The sequence below is a fragment of the Nymphalis io genome, chromosome 28 (genome assembly GCF_905147045.1).
Source record: "Nymphalis io chromosome 28, ilAglIoxx1.1, whole genome shotgun sequence".
NCBI lineage: Eukaryota > Metazoa > Arthropoda > Insecta > Lepidoptera > Nymphalidae > Nymphalis > Nymphalis io.
The window spans coordinates 1,148,249-1,173,279 of record NC_065915.1 but is presented as its reverse complement, the minus strand read 5'-3'; the positions used below and the strand labels follow the sequence as shown (position 1 = coordinate 1,173,279).

Below are 25,031 nucleotides of genomic sequence, written 5' to 3'. Positions count from 1 at the left end.
AGGATTAAGAGTTCTGTCTACACTGGAGTTATAGGATTATTTTCTGAATAAATAAAATAATAGAAATACGTAGGCAATACAACAATATTTTTTATTATATAAACAATATAAATTATGTGACATAAGTATGTTAGTATGTATGTTGAGATACATAGTATGTAAATAGTTAAAAAAAAATAATCTAAGCCATCAATAGTTTCAATATTAGTATACAAAATATAGTTGTATAATATAATCTAAACAATGATTTATAATATTAATTATAATATAATATATATATATATATATATATATATATATATATATATATATATATATATATCCCTAGTAATATATATAAATATATATTACTCGGGATGTAACCGTGGTCATAGCTGTTACAAACCATAATATACTGTGTGAAATTTTGACAAGGAATAATTAATCTTAATTAGTTTAGTTACTAAGTGTGCGTCCCAACTTCATACAACGTAACCCCTTTTATTTTTAATTAAAAAATATGTTCCAAATTCCAATATGTGAAGAGTGATGAATGATGATGATGAAAACTTTATTTTGGATTTGATTTGCTTAAAATCCGTTCTTAATGAGGAGGATTAAACGTTGTATAAGGAGTAACCATACTTAGTTGTAAGTCAATCAGACCTATATTTTCGGAGATCTCCATATGATCACCTTATACCAAATATAAATGTCAGGCAAAATAAGAGTATGATATTAGCTTAAACTCAAGTAATTTATAAATCAAGAATAATATATTTTTACATGTAAAATATGCAAGTTAAATCTTATTCCAACAAAACCTGTTCAAGACACAATCATTTATAACCATATTATTATTCAATAAATGAGTTGTTTGTGATTACTCGCCAAAATCTCAACTTACGATCGATTAATATAAATAGAAATTTACCTTACAAAACGTTACACAATTTAAATTTAACCAAACGTAATTTATCAAAACATACAAAAGATACGCAATAAATGAACTTGAAAATTCAATAAGGATGCGTTAAAGGAATTCGTCATCGTCCCCCGGACTATTTGACAATAGATGGAAATCAATCAACTTAGATAAAAAGATTCGAAGGAGAGTATGAAATTGTATTAATATAAATCTGGGCATCAATTTTCAGATGTTATTATTATATGTATATCTCCGGAGTAAATTTTTCAAGCTCGTGTGGATTTCAAAACGTGTTTACAAGGAGCCTCCTGGCGTTTATATTAATGAAAACTCATTCAGTCGTCATTTAATCTTAAAAAGTCTATGTTCTATCTTTAATTAGACAAAAATTAAATCCTCTTGAATAATTTAGGTTTAAGATCATTTATTCCTTAAAAGGATAATACAATTCACTTACATGAAAAAAATAACATTCAATAAAGCTTTAATTACCATTTTGTTGAGTACATCGCAAATCCACAAACAACACAATTAACAGTAGAGGGTAGGATTATAAAAACGTATACTCGGGTTAGATGATAGCGTAAATTAATAATGAAACGCAAAGCTAAATCTAAAGAAAAGAGCAATTTTTTATTAAAATGATTCATATTTTCATACATTACCTTATTAATGTAGCCAATAAAATCGTTTTTAATAATAAATATATCCCAAGAGATATGGCGCGTAACACATTGACATTTCGGGCGCCATTTTGAATGGTTGACATTTTAATAAAATGTCGACTCGGCCATTAAAAATTCTATTGTCAATATGCTTGTTATATTATAATAACAATGCTTTAATCTGTTATATTATATTAAAATGTCTGCTGAATTGAAAAAAATATTTGTAGTTTTTGCAATAATATGATTTCATATTGCGGCTTAAAATTAATGAGTTGATTAATTAATATTATAGTTAAAAAATAAAAACAGCTTTATGTACACTATAAACATTAACAAAATCATTGAATAAATAGAAGCCAAAACAGGGTGTCGTTAAGAAAATATTTAACTAAAATAACATGTCGTTTGTAAAATATCACACTATGATTTAAAAAGCAATATTGCAAATAAATTTTGTCAACACCGATCACAAAACCAATAACGAAAATGACCGAACGCATTATTAAGATGCCACGTTCAATAATTTTAACGGCCATAAATATAAGCTAGATATTTCAGCTATCCGCCGGTAGATGGCGTTACACAAACTATTCCGTCGTCTACTTCGCATAGTTCCCTTTGAATTTATGCCAAACTATGAAGGTTGATAGATATTTCGAAGTTGAAACTTTACCGAGTTTTGGTGACTGTAGATTAAACTCAACATTGTCTCGCTTGAGCCGGATTGCGGTCGACTTTGATGTTAAAAAGCAAACCGAAAATTTTGGGAATATAATGTATTTAATGCTCTTGCGGTTCGAATAATAGGAATAATAATTTTCAAAGTATAGTCACTATTTACAAGATGCTACGACCAACCGTTTGGAGTTAAATGTAATACAAATACGTACTAGTATCAAATAAAAAAAAAAAAATTTAGGTTATGTTTATATATATATATATATACAAATATCACAATTTTATCACCATATTTTAAAGATAAGATTTTTATTTGTCTGTATTATATTAAACAAAAGATTAAAAAGTTATTTACTGGCACAAAATGTAGACTTAAGTTATAGTATCTTTGTTCTTTTTTAGGAAATAAATGTCTTAAACCTTAAACCTTAAAAGGATTGAATACAGTAACGAATAAAAACCAATGATGATAATTTCATTTAATGACAACCCTAAAATGTAGGTATCGTGATTCAAAAGTCATTCTAATATTTGAAATTAATAAAACAAGTAATTATAATTTACTTTAAATACCTAGTGAGACAATGTGAATAAAACAGGATTGAATGCCGCACCTTAGGACCCTTTCGAAGGATCTAACTTAACCTATTTTTGTAGTAGCCATCTTTTAACAGCAAGAGAAACCTGCTGTAGAAGTTAACACTTTACTTTTTCTAAAAATATTTTTTTCTTGAACAGAATGATCGTCAATAATATTCCTGAGATAATTCTAAAAATATTTATTCGTCAAATCTTAAGAGAGGTGTGTGGCACATTGAGATTAAATTCATATTTATAAAAGTCATTAATTATTTTTCTATATATTAGATATACTAAAACAAAGTACATGCCTGCTAAGGTACCACCAAGTAAGTAGCTATTCAACTCCTCGGTCTCTCTTTTATATATTACTGAGTGACAAAACGAACTAATATATATATATATAAAGAACATAAATTGTACAATATTAGTGAATATAACATTATGTACATATATATTATACATAGATATATATACATATATCATTATCTATTACAATAAATATATATTACGTAACGATCTTTATACATAAAAAACTCAAGAGGACAATTTTTTTTTATATAAACCTTCACAAATGCTAATGACAATACAAGAACAACCGGTTTTTAATAATTTTAAAATAGTCACTTAAATGTAAAGCTCCCATTAATTGGTTGCTTATATGATTAACCATTCGTATGGATCTTGTACGTCCGCTTAGTGTCACGTACAACCAAGTTTTATTTAAGTTACGAAAGTCCTTCCAACTTTGAATAACAATATCATGCCTTACAAATATTTTAAAAAAAATGTCGAAAAAATAAAATCAATATACTTACAAACGCCTTGTTTAATCATTAGTTCAAGATATTGATTTTATATCAATTAAATTATATCAAAGTTCAAGATATTGATTATATATCGACCAAAAACCAAAAATAATGCTGGCTTAAAATACTACATACGCCATGCTAGGCGTCCATTACTGACATTTACACATGTCAAATGTCAAATTTCCCGCCAAATCTCGATAGCGAGCGTACTTAATCTACCGTAAAAGCTTTGAAATCATATTTGGAATGTTTTTTTTTTTTGTTTAATTAAAATATATATTTTAAAATGTCATGCAATTTAGCAATCATAAAGAATGCTAACATTTACATAATATAGCATTTTAAAGTTGGCATATTTTTTTTAATCCAGTTGCCAGTATATAAATGCTAAATAATGGTTAAAGTGAGTAAAACATTTTTACAAAAGAGCATTAATTTATGATGTGTTATGACAACAATTCAGATTACAAGTCAAGAATATTTCTAATCTACAATTTTATCAATATATACCTCGTGGCGACATCTATTATTCAATAGCAGAACAAATTTTAAATATACTTCTCTTAGGATTATCGCTTTTTCTGCTCGAACGCTTCAATGCGTTTCGAAGTGAAGACGCACAGACAACAAGTAAGATTGCGGTTTTGTGTATTATTACCGTCTGAATGCTTTCAACTTGAAATGCATAATACTGTTCGACAAATATGTACCTACTAACGCCTGTTATGTATGAAAATTACAATGCTTTATATTTATATGAGAATAAAAAGTGCTATATATTAATTTAAAAAGTTTACAGATTGGAGGCGCCGGGTATCGATCCCGGTACCTCTCGCATGCTAAGCGAGCGCTCTACCATCTGAGCTACGCCCCCGATGGTGATAGCCGCGAATTTTAATACAGTATCCATACCATTGAATAGAATAAAATTAATACTTTAATTAAATTACCTTAACAACAATAAGATATTAATAAATTCAAAAAATATAAAATATAAAATGTTAATATAGTATAAATAAGTCTGCATAAAGGAATAGTAATTACATAACAAAATATACAACTTTTCTAAAAAAAGTATACATTTTTTTTTTTTTTTTATAGAATAGGAAGGCGGACGAGCATATGGGCCACCTGATGGTAAGTGGTCACCAACGCTCTTAGACATTAGCATTGTAAGAAATGTCAACCATCGCTTACATATCCAATGCGCCACCAACCTTGGGAACTAAGATTTTATGTCCCTTGTGCCTGTAATTACACTGGCTCACTCACCCTTCAAACCGGAACACAACAATACCAAGTATTGCTGTTTTGCGGTAGAATATCTGATGAGTGGGTGGTACCTACCCAGACGAGCTTGCACAAAGCCCTACCACCAGTGAGAAAATAAAATAAAATCATTTAAACATAAAATCATTTAAACATACAAAAAACATTCTACCCTGATTTAAAAAAAAACACACAACTTAAAATCACGACAGCAATCATAAACTTTTAACGAACAATAATTGATACCAAAAAAAAAAAGCAACAACGAAAATGTCACGACAAAAAACCACCAATTAAACCATAAGCACCGATTTACAATCATAATAATTTTAAAAGATGCTATTGAGAAAGTTTTCATTTTGTAAAAAATCACAAAATGGCGGTTCCCGAACTCCTCGAACTATTAATTGACGTTTTGAATTATAACCCTTTCAGAATCTCTGAAAGTTTCCGAACTTCGTTCCATACTTGAAATTAATAACCAATATTTTTTTTAATTTAATAAATACCGAAGCAAAGGTCTTGAGATTTTAAGCCGGTACCTACTTAGCTGTCTTTATTTTACTTCAACTGTTAGTATAAGATTAATCTCGCAAATAAAGTTCAAATCAGTATCAATATAATAAAAAATAATCATGAAAATTGTTAAAAATAAAGTTATCTTAAATTATAATTATGCAAATTAGTCTAATACATGTAATTAATTTTATGTGACACATAATAGATTCTCATAAATGAATGTGTCATATAAAAATATTTTTAATTCCCTTGGCTGTATGTTTTTTTTTGTGTACTATTAAATAAATAAAAAATACAAATATAAAAAAGCCCTATTACGTAAATCAATGTGGAGTCGTACGCAAAAGCTAGTATCAATTCGTTACAGAGAAATTTTATTTTTCGTCATAATTGTTTGAGAGTTAATTAAAAATTGTCTCGATTCTCAATGATACCAATTAACTGGAGTATTCTTTTTAGGGATCCGCGGAACAAAAGCGAAAACCACTTGTAATATTCTGTATTAAAATTTAATTATCATTAAAATTGAACCATTATTATCATTCATTAAAAAGTTCATTGCTTGTCTCGATTGAACAAAGAACACTTTAATATCAGACTTGGAAAAATATTCCTGCGATGGTATCACATATGTAAAAGCTACTCTATAGACTTTTCAAAATTCTAAAATATTTCTATGTAAGCTGGGATGCAAAGTTTTACACGTTAATCCAAAATATTATTATAAAGTTAAAAAAAAAAAAAAAAACAATATTTTGTTACATACCAACGATTTCTATTTATAAAATTCAAAACCTGCGGAGCCAACGATGCGTTGACGTAACGCACTTCACAATATCGCTATAATCCGTCTGTCCGGAGAGTATAATCCGATTATCTATTTTTTAATTCCCTTTACTTTTGTAGACGAAATATCTGAAAACAATTTTTATCTAAAAATATTTCGTCTTTCATAACCATAGACAATATACTTATTATAATAAATTGCAACGGTGTATCTGCATTATATCCTATATATATACTGTATTATATATATGCGAAGGGATAAATAATAATAATATAAGGAACCTATTCTGTTACGTAGATCTGATGTAGTATCCTGACGTCACTGGTAATCTAAGATGGTAGACGGTAGATGGTATGGAAATAACGTTTAGTAAGCTGTTATTTTAATTATTATTTTTTTGTTACAGATAAAATATATACCCCAAGCCACGCAGCATAATCGGGTAAGTTTTTTTTTTAATGTACTTAACTAAACAATATTTTACCACAAAATACATATTCTGTCAATCGAAATTGTAAATATTCGTATTAAAACAATACTTACATAACTTTTCATTACATACACAATTTCAAAGCTATGTATTCATTAAAATATAAATTTGTTAATTTATTGCAATTTATACAACAAAAACGTAATAAAAATGGCGTCGAACGAAAATCAAATCACATTGCAATATGTTTAACTACATTTCAAGGACCATCAGCGTTTCCCAAACTTAAGCTTTTTTAAATATAAATCAACTATGAATATGTTATGATGAATCAAAGACATTTTCGTCGTTTGCTTCATCCCCTAATCTTTCTTAACTAGCTGTATTCATAAAACTGTCCTTCACGGATAAAAATAATCCTCACAATTATATACACCAATACTGGCTATGTTATTTATTATATTGAATAAAATGTCACGTTGTAAAGTTCGGATTCGGAATCAAATTTAACAGACGGCAATAATGTACTTTATTTGAAATTTTTATTGCATCAAGTTCTAAAAAATAATTTATCACTTTCATTTAATACATTAGAGAGATAATGTAAACATATATATCCGTGTTAAACAGTTAGCATACAACAAATTTTTATTCCTTCACTTATCAGCGCCGTTACACGTGTCGGTCTGTTCGTCCGGCTATTACTTCGCTCCTATCAACCCTAATAACAGTTAAACCCCTCTTTATTAAAAGCGGTTTCAGCATTAAGATTTTGTTTTATTAAGGCAAAAGGTCTGTAGCAGATTTTCATCTATACATTCATTGAAAACAATGTGATTTGCAACAAGGTTACTTTACTTATACCTATCATTAGTTACACTTTATTGTACTATATTTATATATTTTCTAAGGTTTTAGTGATTTGTAATCGTTGTAATCGTTAAAATAAACACATTTTTTTATATAAGTACATAAGTTTTAGTTTAAAAAATAAAACGTTTTGTTGTTTTCTACAGAAAAGATCGGTAACATGTGTTATGTTAAAACAACACTGACCGAAATTTAAAAAAAAAATCTATTTCAAGTAATATATTTTGCTTGTAGCTTAGATGTAAATTAAAATAGATATGTAATATATATACTTGATAGAAGATCAAGTATATATCCTACTTAAGTCGAAATACCTTATTAAATTGTTTGGATATTCTTGTTTAATTTTAGACACTGTCACAAAAACATGTGTAGCCTAATTATTCAATCCACTATTTTCATTATAGTTGAATCAAAGCACACAAAGGGCACACGTCCCCGAACTATGTAATATTGTGTACCTCCAAATTCATTGGCTTACGTCACACAGCAGGTACGTACCTATGAGAATTTCATTAGAGGGAAAATATCCCAGCTTTACCTTAGGGTGACTACAGACGACAGACTAGACATATTTTCGTCTGAGCTATGCAATTATTGTTGTCTTAGGCCTGTCGGCTTGAGTGAAATATTTTCAATCATTTTAATCAATATTGCGTCATACTCTTGTTTAATTTAAGGTGCATATAAGCATGTTAAGATATACTTACATATATTATGCTACATTCAAAGCTGTATTATAATTAGAAATCTTAAAATACTTAAACTGTCTTAATTTATATGTTATGTTCCAACATTATAAAATTAATAATTTTTAATAGTTTTTAAACATTATTAGCAAATATGAAGATGTAATTTTAAAAAAACTAATTATATAATGAATGTCTGTATTATTCCTTAAGAGAGTGAATAGCACGGCATTATTAAAAAAGGTTATTTTTCAGTTCATCGTTGATTTATGACGCTCATTTTGTTATATTGAGGCGATTAATTCCTTAATCTACTATTAAATATGCAAAATGAAATTTGCTAAACAAAATAAAAATTCTCTATTCTTACTTAAAAAATCATTTTTATAATATATAACTCACCTGAAGCATAAGTATTATTTGTGAATTACATTGTCAAAAATGTAGTTTGATAATTATTGCCTTTATTACATATAAATTGTCAATGATTTCATTAATTATAGAAGTAATAGCTGCATACTTATTGCTATTAAATTCTACAATTTCAGATGAAATTAGAAAAAGTCAGAAATTCATAAAGTTAAAGGTCTATTAACAAATGAGTCTTAAAAGGCACTAAAAATAGTTTTATTTCCCTTGGAGTACAAATGCATATCCATAAGGGTACATTACGCCTTATGAGTTACAAAACACCGCCTGAAACAAAGTGACGCATTAAAAGATCATACTCATTGTGATGAGATCTGGGTCGCAGTGTGTGGTGTAATGTTCATTTCACGGCGATACCCACAATCGCTACCATTTCCTTCACATATAAAAAGCAAAATATATATGTTATTAGAAATATTAGTTTAACGTCATCAGAATTAGAATATATGTAAATCTAAAACTAAATTGTTATTTTATTTTATATAATATATAAAAAATCAAGTATTATCATGAAAGCGTAATTTACATGTAGAATTTTACTTTATTTAAGTGATTGATGCAGAGTATTCTATCTTAGCGAAAGTATGCTTGAAGTTTGAGCTATACAAATAAAGATTGTTATATAAAAAGCAACATTGTTAAGCTTGAGTGGTTTTAGGGGTAGTACATTTCCGCTAAAACTATAATTTTAGACCACGCGCCATGATTCCACCCAAGAGCGTAATTATAGTCGCTTTTGCCTGCCAACACAGTATTTGCATTACTTCACGTTGAAATTTTCAAGTCACAATGCTGAAACTGAAAAAAAAAAATTACGTTTTCAAGCCGTTTACGTGGTTCACGGTGCGCTGGGTACGGTGGAGTTTTGAGTGATTATTAATTTGACGTTTGATATTACGGCTCGGTTTCGAGTAGACTAAATTTTTTTAGTTTGTTTACGGTTGGTTAATTAAAGGAAACTGTAACAACGCTGCACAACTTTAAGTTAATTAGTTTTGAAATATGAAATATTAAACAATGAAATACACTCGACGGTGAGCAGTCTTAACTTATGATTTGGTCGTTTTTTTAATATGTATTACTCATTTAAAAAGAAATAATTCTTGGTGAATATATACTAATACCAGGAGCTTGGAATAAAATGCAAAAGACTAAGTAATACCTCTTTATAATATGATACAAAAACTGAGTCTAATATTTAAAAATGAATCAAACGACTGAAATTTTTTCTCTTAAACTTCTAAATGCCCCATTGAATAAAAACTTTGTCATGTTTTTGAAACATTTAAGTGTCTTCCCCTGTCAGTGGTTACAATTGTTGCTGAGGAGGAATCTTTTTTTATCTTTTAAGCCTGACAGAACAGTTCGCGACACTTAAAATAATATTTTTGTTTAATATTCGTATAATTTTCAGTCACATATAAATAAAAAGCATACATGCGTTAACTCGTTCGAATAATTTATAATGTTATTTATCTGTTTTCGTGTCTACAATCGTAATAATAAATTTCGTTTATCATTTAATTTCAGAGAGGTTATGTTTATAAAATAGCATTTTTCCTTTGGTGATTGTAATAACTTTGTTGACAGATATCTTGAATAAATGAAATATTTCACGTGAAGGAATTTCAACCTAAATATTTGTTATAACACATCAAAAGATGTCTCGCGAATTGTTAAATTTATTTTACAAGCAACACTGTCAACGTTGTTGATGTTTATGAAATAAAATTGTGATGTACGAAAATTATTTATACCTTTATAGAAAAATTAATATGTATTTTTTCTTACATAAAATTAGCGTAAAAGTATTATTCAGATTATTTAAATCATTTAAATATTAATCTACTTGTTTGTTGAATATCGCAGAAAAATATTTATTAATTAATACCAAACTTTTTACAATAAAAATGCCTTGAGTTAAAACTTTACTGTATAATTCTACTGTATGGAATTGTTATGGTTTTAATTACATAATGGTTTCAGAACCACTGACCGCTCTATTACGAGCTTCTGGAAAAAGAACGCTATTGGCTAGTTGTATACGCGCCTAGTGACGGTCAATCATTGAGCGCTTTCACCGCTTAACAATTATATATTTTTAGCATAACTATTATTACAAAAGATATTTGAAATTAAATTCGAATAACATGAATTTTAACTTCAAATGAATTTATTTTTACTTAAAAATAATTATATTATATGAAAATTCTATTTCTCAAATAACGTATTTAATAATGTAATAATAACTAATCAAATATATTAATAGAAAAAAAAATTTACAAAGCGAACATAAGAATATTTATCGAGCGCTAAAAGCGCTTTAATATTATGAACCTAAATTCCTCCCTTCATCTATTTCTGTCATCATTCACTCTTTTCGTTCAAATCATGCCGTGTCAGTTTGAAACAGCGCGATTTCAGTGATGCTCGCTTCATATATAAAGATTTAAATAAATATTTACTGTAAACATTATTTGTTGAAGATTATAATAGTTTCCTATTAATATTCCAGTTAATTACGGTGTTAAAATGTTGTACGTATGATTATATTTTTATTTTTAGTGTCAAGATTTTGGCGGTTATAACTATCGCGTTTTGTTTCATAATGGCGGATTTTTATCTTGTGTTTTGTAGTGAATAAATACGGTGAGTTATCTATTTTATTTATAATCATTTTCACGACGAATCGTTTTTTTCATTATGTCATTTTGTTGTTAATAATTTGATAATTAATATTATTTAGATAAATAATTCTACAAAGATTGCCTTATATAAATATTAAATGAATAAAAAAGTTTAATTTTTTACTTTAATAAACTCCGCGTGTCCTTACCATTTTCGAAGAAAATTAAATGAAAGTTTTATCAAAATCGACAAATTAATATTTACTGTTAGCGGCAATATATAAAAACAAGTTTTATGTAACAATGATAACGATTTTTCGCACATTATACGTGACTGACATGCTTTCCACACCCTGAAGCCACTCCTATCATTTTAAAAGTATCTTAAATGTAAACCAATAAAGTATAAGTTGTATTAGAGCATAACCCAGAACCCCTAACATCGGGTATAATAAATATATAATTTTTTACTAGTAACTTTTATAATAATCAAATACAGTAATTTTTTCGAACGATACAAAAAAACTCTTCGATTATATTAGTAAATACAATAATGTATGATTTATATAATTAAATGATAACCATATTCGAATCAATTTTACAAAATACCTGTTATATGTATATTCTAAAAAAAAAAAAAATTCAGGCTTACATTATTTATATAAGCGACATTACTATAAAATATTCGTACATGTTATGGAAAAGGTTATCACAAGTTTATTTAAAATATATATAATATACATAAATGTATGGTCTGTATGGAGCAACACATAGTATTTATGGCGGTCATTGAAGGATATCATTCAACTTGTAGTTTATTTGTCAGCCCTATCATGAAAACCAGGCGCTTTGCAAACTGTACAATATGCACAGCCAAGTTTCGGAATTCGTCCGGAATCTGTATTTCCGGCCACTAAAACTTATGCCCGTATAGCTTGATCGGCATCTTATGTTTGTCCACAATCATTGCGGTCATTTATGTTTAAAAAAAATACCTTTGACTATTCCAAGATGTGTAAGACATTAAAAAAAATTAACGTAAAAAAAAGAGATTGTCAAATGCTTGTTAACGTGTTCTTAGTGTTAATTGTAGCGCTGCGTAGCTGCTGCATGACCTCATTGTTTCAAACGATTCGAATTTCAACCAATCAATTTTATTTATTGTGGTATGAATTCTCTCTTGGACTTTGTGCCATCGAGGTGCAGATATGTGATTTAACTGTGGAACGCTTTCTCGGTACAATTTCCTATATTATTTATTAAAGTGGACGTGGTGGATACCTACAAGAGACTCAGTAGTGTTTTTTTACAGTAATAATATTCCACGTGATAGTAGTTACCATCGCCCAGGAATTGGCATTATAAAAAATATTAATCGTCCCTTACATCGCCAATGTGCCAATAATCTTGGGAAATTATATGTTATGTCCCTCGTGTCTGTAGTCAATTAGGCTCCTTAAAACCGGAACATAACAAATAAATATATAATTTATTTCATCTTAACTTATATTGAATTAGGATCTTTCGGTCCGTAGGGAATTTATGTACAGACAGAATAATAGTACCAATTTTTGTGATAATATATTTTGAGGAGCATAAAAAAGTAAGAAGTGAATTTAAATGATTAACTCACCTTAGGTACGACGTGGCTGACTAATAAATAAATAACTTTGTTTTATACGACCGCCATATTGAACGCCATTTTAATTTTGACATTTTTCGCAAGCCTGCCAAGCGGAATAGTTCGAATGTTTAATTTCAAAGTTAGGACGCGAACGAACGACTCGCACGTCCAAAATCGTGTCAGCGATGTTGGGGATTCTTTTTTTGAATTTACGGAATTCTGTCATATGTCTAAAGTTATAGAAATCATTCAGTACGGATCTGAATGATTCTTCGGTCTAATCCGACGAAGAACTTTAAAAATGAAATTTAGTTTCAGTAACATTTGTAACGGCGTTTTTAGTTTTTTTTCTAGAACGTTTGTATTTACTATGAAATAATTTATAACTATGTCTGGTTCCCTCTAAGAAGCTCTGCCAAATTTCACGGAGATCGATTGAAGCGTTGATGCGTGAAAACAATTTGTCATTTGAAATATCCAAACATTGAGAATGTTTTTGGGGATAATATATTATTTATCATTATGCTTAAAGTAATTCTTTAATATGTTATAACTATTAAATATTCAGTTATTATTTAAAACTTGTATGTTTAAATTTCAATTAAAAAACATCAATGTATTGTAATATATGTAACACGCACACAAATATATTAATCATTATAACAACTAATTGTAACAAACCTCACGTCCAAAAAGTCCTGAATTCAAACAATTCCTGTCGTACGTAATCTTGTAACTCTTCCTAACTTTCTAAATCAATGTGATAGAAACTTTTTTGTTGCTGAATAAAAATATATTGGTAAATATAACCGGATATAAATACTTACAATATTGAAACAGTTTCATTAAGGGATAGTTAGTTGTATGTATGTACTTATTCGGGTAACATACTATTTCTATGTCAAATTTAATTAAAAACCAGGTCCAGTAGTTAGTCGCGATGAGGCAACAAATAGACAGACGGGGTCATTTTTACATTTATAATGTTATTACACGATAGTTATAGAGCGTTGGTCTGTCCGCGCGAATCTTGTTCAAACATCACCAATACGCCGAGCCCCCATATTCAATTACCCATTGAATGCCCGCACGGTTCCCATGCCTTATTGTCCCAAAATCAACCCACGTGCGGGGCAGATGTTGCGTAGGAGTTTAATTTTTTTTTTTTTACATAGGATGACCATCGATTACGGTTTTCTATAGACGAGTCTCAAACGATAATTGATCTGTGTTTATTTTTTTATTGTAATATAGATTTTTTTATTAATTAAGAATTTGGTGAAAAATTATATCTAACAAGTGTATTTCTCACCCGTTATTCTCATTGGAATCGAACATTTAATTTGATTTTGTTATTGTTTCGAATTGTACAATTTTAAACTGTTATTAAAATATTCATTTATCAATTTTATTATCTGGAACGTTTGTTTTTACGCGCTTAACACAAAAATCGACAAGTCCCTTTTTATAAATCCACTCGCCTTGAATAACTCGTTTATTTGGTTATATAACTTAACGATATATGTATATTCAAGATATAGTATATATATCGTGTAATTAAACGCGGACGAAACCACGTGACAAAGCTGTTTAATAGTAAAAATGTTGTCTACAGTGGTTCCAATTCAGTAAATTACAAGAATTCTCAAGTTGGCTTGAGAGTTTTTATAAAAAGTAGTTTTTTTCAGTTTTTTTTTTTCGAACCGAAAGATTTATTTTTATCAACGGAACTCGTGCCTTCAGAGACCCGCTCTAATTAAAGTTATCTAATTGCAGTACAAAAGTTATCATTCGATGTAAAGTATTCTTGAAAACGTTGGTCGGTTTAAAGTTTTACGAATCGGAATGATTTGGTTACGATTCTCGTGTTTATTTCCCTTGATACCGTAAGTTCGTTCGTTCGTTCGTTTTCAATCTTATAATATAATCAAGTTTATTTTTTAAGTTTCATGTTTTCTGTTTTTATGTATTTTTTTTTATTAAGGGTTAATTTTACATTCCTAACCAGCTTAGACCTTCCAGTACTATGAATATAATAGTCTCATGTTTATGATACATATAATGATTGTATCTATGGATGATTACAGCCTTGGTGAAATGGGGAGGAGACTTAAGATCCTACATGTTAAATCCCCTGGTCTGGGCAAAGGATGCCCGTTTGTCCGTTACGTATGTGTGCTTTGAATGAAAAGTTTTAGCTACTATATAACAAAAGCAAAATCCTTTACACGTCCTGTTTATGTATATTATACCGATTATCATGAAGATTTGTTTAACGGTTTATGAGATGCAATGCCATCTAGTAGCGAGTTACACAAATAGACAATGGAGAAAGCGTTCTTCATACAAACGTGTCAATTTTCATGGTGATAGGTTAAACGGTGTCGTACAGATTACCAACACTCTAATATTATACTAGTATTCAACCGCGTGTTTAGGGGAGAGGGGGTGGGTAAAAAAAGTAGTGGCTTAGTCTTGAAAGCGAAACAGACAGACAAATATAGTTATATGCTATCGTCAAATGCAATCAGGAAATTTGCTAATAAAAATACAAACACTGTTCGGAATATACTCATACCAATTCCACGCCTCTTATAATTTATAAAATATTGTATCGAATAATACGCTTTATTAATGATGTTTTTTTTTTATGGTTAAATAGTCGAGTCTTCTAAGCGTTAGTTTTATGGTCACCACACACGAGCATGCTTATCTACAGCTTGAACAACGACAGATGTATAGCATCCGCACAACAAAAATCCCTAGTCCTTTATTCATTTTAATTTGTTGTAATTTTGCTGTACAATGCTAGAAGAGTAGACTATACGTCTTCCTCTCTCTCGCGTAGATTTGTTCGTGATTTTGAATTACTATAGCGGATAATACAATGTGCTATAAAGGTTGTATTATTATTATCGACTTAAAGTTGCTCTTGTAATTTAATGAATGAATGAACGAATGGAAGACCGGAAAGCAATAGGATGCGTTATTGGTCGTGTTATTATTTTTGATTTAACGTCACTCTCGTAATTGAATGATTGAATGAAACCACCGGAAAGTATTCTTTTTTTGTCTTATCAGTGTTTAATAAACGTTTTGATCAAAACTTGCTATTAAATTTGGAATCAGTTTCATTTAACTTTGTTTGTTATTATTAAAATAAAACAAGAAATATTAATAAAACTTAACTAATAATATTACATTAATACGAATATTAAAAGAGAAGATGTAAAACGAGTGAAATTAGAAAACAATAAAATACATATTAAATAAGAAAAGAGTGAAGGAGAGAGAAAATAATAAGATAATTTATCGGCCACTCAACCGATAGCCAACTGTGCAGGATATATTACAGTGCTCGAGTGTGTGCGTAAACTATTCGCTCACTCACATAATCCGATGGAACGGCAATAGGGCACGACGGGAGACAGTCGAACTGAACTAACCATCCACCAGCATACAGAGATCCACTGCTTGACATAATTCTCCTTTAAGAACCTTACTCGTTGCCCCCTCCAGCTGACCATTTGATACACTTTGTCAGATGAATGGTGTGCCGATATTATGAACTACCAGCAAAGTACACCCCCCCAAAATTTCTCTTAATTTTGAAATTTCCAATAATTTATTCTGGTTTTCAATTTTATCGAATTAATAATAAGGGTTGTTTAATTTAATAATGGTTATGTGACAATACATATGTATGTATTTTTGAATATTGAGTGTTTGAAGAGCACTTATGATCTTGTTTTTGTATTTGCTCGTTATAAAGTACTAGCTGTCAGTCCATACTATGTTGAGGTAAACTTCATACAAATTTACAATTCCAATTTTTTGACCCTTAATGTTGACATTATCGAATTCCTGCTTACGTTATAAAATGAAAGCTACGTTTCAAATTTCAGCTTTTTAGACTCGGTAGTTTTGGGCTGTGCGTTGGTAGACAGTCGAGTCAATTTTTATATATGTATTAAATATACTTCAGAGCTGTCGAGTCGAAAATGACATCATATATATATATATATATATATATATATATATATATATATATATATACATATATATTTAACTATGTATAAACATTAGCGGACTGTTGAGTGATGAAACAGATGCTATGATCGGCCTACGTCACTGTTTAACTGTAAAAAAACAGATGCTTTAGTGAATCGGTTCTAACATTGATGTGCTGTGTTATATATATAATTTTGTTTTTTAAAATTATCTTCACAAATTTATACTTATGTTATAAATGAGAAAGTAATTCGTGTATCACGCTTTCACTGGACCGATTTTGATGAAATTTGATATGAAGCAAGGTTGCACCCCGAGGAAGTGCTTACTACTTACAAACTTTTTTTTATAACAACCAACGACATAATTCCCCTTACTTCAAATGCAGGCGAAAACAAGTTATAAATAAATTCGTATATTAGAATATAACTTTATTACAATAATTATATTAAATTAGCGTTAGAATATATGATGAGTGGATGGTACTCGCTCAGGTGGGCTTATAACCCTACCACCAAGTGGATTAATACAGATCCAAGAAATAAATTTTAGACATTGATTTGAGTTACAAAGCCATTTCGATATTAAAAACATAGATTATATACTAAAGAGGTTTTAGTCCTATTAAACAATCGAATATTAGTATATAACGGTACAAGTATGTTTAAATCATTTTTTATTAATTGTATAATACGGTCGCGTACAGCGTGTCTGATAGCGCGGCCTTCGCTCGCTGATAACCCGATAAGAGATAAACGCCGAGGGCATTGTCGAACCTTGCCTATGAACCGGGCCGGAGTACTCGCTGTGTAATTTAAAAAAAATATATACGCTATTTGCTGTATTGTTCTAAACGTGATCCTGTCTGAGCAGATTGTGGGTCTGGGGGAAATAATAAGTGGTGTCGCCACGAATGGTTATAGCTTGTTGACGAATATATTATGTTAAAATTAATTAAGGCGTATAAAAATATTATGTATTCTATTATTATTTTTTAACACGAGACTTAGCTCGCGATGCTTTGCTGTTATAAGGATACCTAGTTCCCGGGGTGTACACCTCATTGTTATAAGAGATTCTTACTTGTTATCGATACGTATCAGATGCTGTGGAATCGCTTTCACATAGGCCTCCCGTGACGTGGTTCGCTGGAGTGAGATTACTCTCACCTGAGGAGCTAGCTTCCACACTAACGATAGACTTGATGAATTTTGATGAGATAAAAAGTCTCCATACATCATTCTCCAATCCATATACTATCTCTATGCGAAGTATACTCGTTAGTGGGGTATTTGTGCAAGTGCAGTCTGGATAGGTACGACCCACTCATCATATATTCCAGATCCAAAAACCAGTGCTCGTGTTTCTGTTTGAAGGCTGAGTTAATCAGTGTATCTGCAGAAATAGATACACTGATTAACATATCTTTTTTTTATATAAAATAGGAAGACGGACGAGCATATGGGCCACCTGATGGTAAGTGGTCACCAAACGCCCTTAGACATTGGCATTGTAAGAAATGTCAACCATCGCTTACATAGCCAATGCGCCACCAACCTTGGGAACTAAGATTTTATGTCCCTTGTGCCTGTAATTACACTGGCTCACTCACCCTTCAAACCGGAACACAACAATAATAAGTACTGCTGTTTTGCGGTAGAATATCTGATGAGTGGGTGGTACCTACCCAGACGAGCTTGCACAAAGCTCTACCACCAGTAAATCGCTTTAGTTGCAAAAGTTGGTGGCGCATTCGCGATGTAAGTAACGATTAATATTACTTATAATCCTATGTCATTGGGTAGTGATAGTTACACACAGACGGAACATTAGACAGTTTAAAAAGCAACGAACATACGATCGTATTTACATATATTATTAGTAGCGTTATGAACCAAGAGCCGGTGATTGCACGGTAAGCATACCTGAGATTTTGTGCTGATCGCGTTGTTATTGTAACACAATATAACGCTTGATTTAAATATAGTGTATTGTTATGTTATGTTCCTAGAAATCATTGTTTGATATTATATAATATTTGTACGTAATGTTAGCTTACGATATAACAAGCTTTGTGAGTGTGTGTGTGTGTTTTATATAAGTTTAATTTGAATTCAGTTTGAATGGAATAGTTTACACTTGTTTATTTCAATTCTTGATGATAGAAGGACGATAGCGTCACAGAATCGATGATTTTGATAGAAACAGTGAAAAATAATGTAAAAAAAAAAAACACGAGAAATGGAGATAAAGTTTTACCACAAATCCTTCGACTTGACAAAGCTGCCGAATGGATTTTTATACGGTTTTCACCAATAGATGGAGCTATTCATAAGGCAGGCTTAGGTGTATAATTCATTCGGAGAAAATAATTTCGACTGGGAGCTTTACTGGCTTGTGCTGCGGAAAGTATTAGTGTGTTACAATATAAATATTTTATATAGACCATTATTCTACCCGTACAAAGTCGGGAATGATAGCTAGCTAAATTTAAAACTAAATTTAGTAAAACCATTACAACGGAATAGCTCTGTTGTTGGAATATAATAACTCATCCAGAAGCAAGTTACTGTACATTTGTCATATTAGCCAAACGAAGCATTTTTTTTATAAATATTTTGTGCATGTTTTTTTTAAACGACGCAATAATACCCCGATGTATTTCAGTAGTCGATTAAAACTGTACAGATTCTCAAAGACTTTCTGCACTTCAGCGTTTTACAATGGGTTTTAGCGGCCACAGCCGTCAGTGTCGCCTGCTCGGACCGCCGCGCCGTAACGTCATATACAACACGTAACGTCGAACGATTCTAAACTCTAGAACGATATAAATAAAGTTCGAAATACGTTAAAATTGTAAAACATAATTCCACAGCATCCCCATACAGCTAAGCTCTCAAAAGATCGATTCTTCAGTTACAAAGGCATTATCCGTCACGTCGACGGACCGGTTGCGAGATTCTATCCGGTCGAGTAGATTGTTGAGTTAGTTGTCGACGGATTTGCGGTTTATCAGAAATATACACGGCTAGCGGTTCCCTTTTTTAACGAATGAATAACTTGATAACAAGGGTTGGTTAATTTAATAATGGTTACGTAACATACATAAATAATTTACTTTATAAATATTGAGTATGATAATATTCAGGTTAGTTTTCGAGACCACTTACTCCCCCATCCCCCTTAAAGTTGAAATTTTTAACTATGTGCCTAAATTATAAAAATGCTTTAAATTTTAGCTTAGCACTCAGTTGTGTTTTGATATTCAAGTGATAGATTTATAAAATTTTAAGAAAATATGTATCATTAGATCAGTAATATTATGCATATAATAAAAATTATTGAATTTTTTATTTACTGTTTGTTTGTATGGCCGAGCAATATTTAATTGTAAATGATTGAACAATGTACATCATCTATAAATAATAATGTCCTCCGATTTCGGCCACGACAGCCAATGTCATGAGAGATTTGTGATTTGCCAATTGCGCAGGAGATATTATAGTGCACAAGTGCGTGCGCAAACACAGGTGCACCCTCTATTCCCTAACTCTCATAATCCGATGGGACGGCAATCCGATACGACCGGAAAGAGTTCAGGTGCAGGAACAACGGCTTTACGTGCTCTCCGAGGCACGGGAGTGTATACACTTTCAATTTCTAGACTCCGGGCTGCTATTGAGAATTTTCTGACGGAAAAACCTAATAACTTTTTATCGGCCCGACCTGGGCATTCAACCAAGGACTTACGTCAAGCCACTAGACCAACGGGGCAGTGAACATCTATAATTGTATACTGATATTATAAAAGTAACTCTGTCTGACTGTTACGATTTCGGGGTTAAACCGCTGAACCGATTTTGATGAAATTCAGTATAAAGTAAGCTTGAAACCCGAGTAAAAGCAATGATTAGTTTTTTATAACAACGCTAACATCGAACGCTGGTAGTCTTTATAAAAGAGGTAGAGATTCTAGTCGGTTCTTCTCTGTTAAATTTATATTCCGTATCTGTTTGCTTAACATTTCATTTCATATTCCGTTTGACGAATCTTAAGTACATTTAAGAGCTTTTGAATAAACAATACTTTGACATTGTTCGGATTTCGTGATCAAACTATTCCGAGGCCGGGTTTTTAACATCCTATACAATAATTAAAATAATGAAAAGAATTTGTAGGCTTATGTCCTTTAAAAATATAAATATTAATAAAATTCTTTTTACCTCCATAATTCCCCGCCAAGACTGGGAGTGGGAGTATTATCCACTTTGATAAAAAAACGCTCCGTCAGCCCATTGCACGTCTATTTTTAACATATTCACTCTTATTAGAGACGATGTCTGGCCCTTTATAATCGTTATACTGATATATATATCATGTAATATATTTATGTACTTGGTGGGTATGAGCACTATGTACTTTCTTTGTTATACTGTTAACGTTTTAACGGTTATTATAAGAATAGAGCAACAAATATTTGAATTAGGAACTTTTTATCGAATTATAATTTTAAAAAAGGAATTAAACTAAACAAACTTCTGTTCTTTATTCAAATTTGAGTCCAGTAACATTTTGTCGTTATTTATAACGATATTATAATAATAGAACACAAAACAAATAAAAGTTTTGAATTACGAACGTTCTTATATTACTTTTATTTATGGAAGTTTAAATTAAAAATGGAATTAAATATAGAATATTATCTCTAGGGAAACGTTTGCAATAGTTCACTTTTTAATTTCAAGACAATACTTTTTAGCTTTTATCTAGTTTATTGAAACGTTAATATTTTTATTTATTTATCAGAATAGAATAGAAAAGCTAAGTTTGTTAAATAATTTGATCTAAAGTTATCTCGGAAAGCGGACGAACGTAAAGTAAGGGCGCTCTGACGTTAACTGCATTATTTATTAACTAAATAAATCCTAAGCCGATGCCGATGGAAAAAAGTAATTTTACCCTAATCTTTATTTCAAGTGTAACGCAGCTTTAATCATCTAAATTGTTTACATGCTTTATTTGATTAAATAAAATAAAAACATGACGTAACGAACATAGGATGTTGCCATTTTCTAAATAATAATATGTTATATGGTAAAGAAAATATGGTACATGAGATCAGTTGGAGACATACCACAATATTATAAAGTTAAAATCCTGCAAATCGTTCCGCTGTTTTCGAACTATAAATATTAAAAAAAAAAAAAATTGAGATTAACAATTTTTGTATTTCGAATTCGATTAAAAAGACCTATTCGTAATAAATGTTTTAGTTGTTGCATTCGAATTTCAAAATTTTCAATTTATTATTATTTGTTTTGAACAAAAAACACATCGACTGGCAGTGATTGACATTTATTTGTTAGCACACTTTTTAAATAATAAGAAATACTATTAAAGTTCTTGTTACTTTAGAGAAAAATCAACATTATTGGTCATATACTTAAGGTTCAAATTTAAACTATTAACTTTCAAGGTCGTAGTCCCCTACCATTCGCTCGGAGATCTCGATAGTATGTCGAAAATAACGCGGGACGCCGCAGCTGCCGTGCAACAATGAGGCGGGTCACAATGCGGGGTTTCATTTATTTTTATTATTTATATATATATATGTATGTATGTATTTATTTCATTCACAATACCCCGTAACGGTGTATCGGGAAGTGATTTTTTCGCATTGTACGCGTGAGACTTTATTATAATGGATTTATTATTATTGAATCATTGGTTGCTAAGCTTACATATATTCCGATGTTTGTCACGAGGTGTATGTGAGATTTGTAAATTAAAAAAAAAAAACGACATTCTGGCAAAGATCTTAACGTATTCATCCAACCGTAAATTTATTTCGTTATTATTATTTTAGAATTTGGACCGGATTTAAATGTACGTATTTAAAAACAAATTGTTTTATTTCAACATAAAATTTATATAATGATAAAAAAATATGTATTACATAAATCACACAGTTTATATAACAATTATAACATGTATGTGTTATATTATACACAACTCGGTCAGTAACAGTCTGTTAATGTCCCACTGCTGGGCTAAGGCCTCCTTTCCCTTTTGAGGAGAAGGTTTGGAGCTTATTCCACCACGCTGCTCCAATGCGAATTGGTAGAATACACTTCTGTCAGAATTTCAATGAAATTAGACACATGCAGGTTTCCTTACGATTATTTCCTTGACCGTTTAGCACGAGATGAGTTATAAACACAAATCGAGCACATGAACATTCAGTGGTGCCCGGGTTTGAACCCACGATCATCGGTTAAGATTCACGCGTTCTAACCACTACGCCGTCTCGACTCACAGTAATAGTATATAAACCATTATTTTATAGATAAAATATAATTAGAAGACTTGGTTGGTAACTTAATAAGGTAAGCTATTAGAAATGTTTTAATAGATTGTCTTGAGTTTTATCGTAACATGAAACCGAACACAAAACATGAAGATAAAAAAAAAAAAAAAAATACGTCTATTTGCATTATAATTAACAATTACTTTCTCATTACGTGTAATATGACGACATCCCCATTGAATTATCAATTTCATTCTTATTATATATTAGCAAATTAAATATTTTCGTCTGTCTGTATAAACTATTCAAATTTAAGAAGGAGTAAAGATAAAAAGGTTATATATATATATATATATATATATATATATATATATATATATATATATATATTCCATGGAGCTAATAGCTCAGCCATATTATTCACTACAAACAGTTCTCGATTAATATATCTTTATTTATAATACAGCACTTTAGTTTTACTTCCCTTAACGACTTCGCTGATGTTAAAACGTCATCTTACGAATCCACAGTGGATGACACAGATTATTCATGATCTCGAATTGTATCGCGTCGATACAACGTCCAGAGTTGTATATGTATTTGCTCCTGTTAAAATGAGCTAACTTTACAATTGGTTTTTGGAATAGACATTGGCATTGTAAGAATTGTTAACCATCGCTTACATCACCAATGCGTCACCAACCTTGGGAACTAAGATGTTATCTTGTGCCTGTAATTACACTGGTTCACTCGCCCTTCAAACCGGAACAGAACAATACCAAGTACTGCTGTTTTGCGGTAGAATATCTGATGAATGGGTGGTACCTACCCAGACGGGCTTGCACAAAGCTCTACCACCAGTAAAGTAAATTGTGGTGATTTTCTATAAAGAAACCATTGGCATTCCCTTTATAAAATATGCCATTCTTAGATATATATATTATATGAAGCAGTATTGAATTTATATAGAACTAAAATCAAGGCTTTGACTAGTGGTTCAGTGGATAGAACGTGTAGCGTAATTTACTCCAACGAGCAAATAACGGTGCAAGTAATCTTAATTAATATTATAGATGTGAAGGCGAGTTTGTTATGCTGTCACGTTAGGGATTCAAAGAGGACATAGGGTATCCCCTCGCACGAGGACAGAGCCGTGGCCGGTAACCGGTTGGAGTTTACATTGCAGTTGAAATTCGATTGTCATCTTTTGCGTAGCACCCAGTCGTGACCATCGCTCGAATAGTTAGTCGTGGAAATCATTTTCTATGAATAGATATAAGTTATCATGACAAGTTCCGGCAAAGCTATCTTTTTACTTCCGGACGATGCGTATATGAACGGATATAATTTTGGTAATTTTTTTTTATTGTTGATCGAAGTATTAAAAAAACACTAGTGTCCAGCTCAGTGGTCGACATTCAATCGCAATCCCCTATCAATAGTAAAATAATAATTTTATTTGTGCGTGCCAGTCTGGGTGGGTACCACCCATTCATCAGATATTCTACCGCAAAATAGCAATACTTAGTATTGTTGGCTAAAGTTTTCATACAGTGCCAATGTCTATGGTCGGTAGTGACCCTTTACCATCAGGTGCCCGAATCGCCAGTCTGCCTACCAAGAATCTAATCCAATAGCGAGTAAACGATCCAGAATCAAACTATTAATTTTAAAACTTATATTTATACAATATTTTTAAGGAAAATAATATTTTAACTATGGGTTAATTCTATAATTAGTTTGTTAATGTAATAATCGTTACGAGGAAAACTGAATGTATTTTTGTTTCTTTGAATTTTTGTTTTATATAATAGTACGTGGTGTT

At 30.6% G+C, this 25,031-nt stretch overlaps 1 long non-coding RNA gene and 1 other non-coding gene across 4 annotated transcripts in view; one reads left to right on the top strand and one right to left on the bottom strand.

Moving 5' to 3' along the window:
* Positions 1-4,445: 4,445 nt before the first annotated feature.
* Positions 4,446-4,518, bottom strand: Trnaa-agc (transfer RNA alanine (anticodon AGC)). Its single transcript has one exon. It is a non-coding gene; the product is annotated as a tRNA-Ala (tRNA).
* Positions 4,519-6,623: 2,105 nt separating this feature from the next.
* The window catches only part of LOC126779308 (uncharacterized), a 51,356-nt gene continuing 32,948 nt past the window's right edge, over positions 6,624-25,031 (top strand). For 2 of the 3 annotated variants that reach the window (XR_007670283.1, XR_007670282.1), the window contains exon 1: positions 11,054-11,286. This is a non-coding gene — a long non-coding RNA (uncharacterized LOC126779308). Of the gene's footprint in view, positions 6,662-11,053; positions 11,287-25,031 lie in introns of those variants that run through there. The other variant, XR_007670284.1, reaches the window with a different exon arrangement.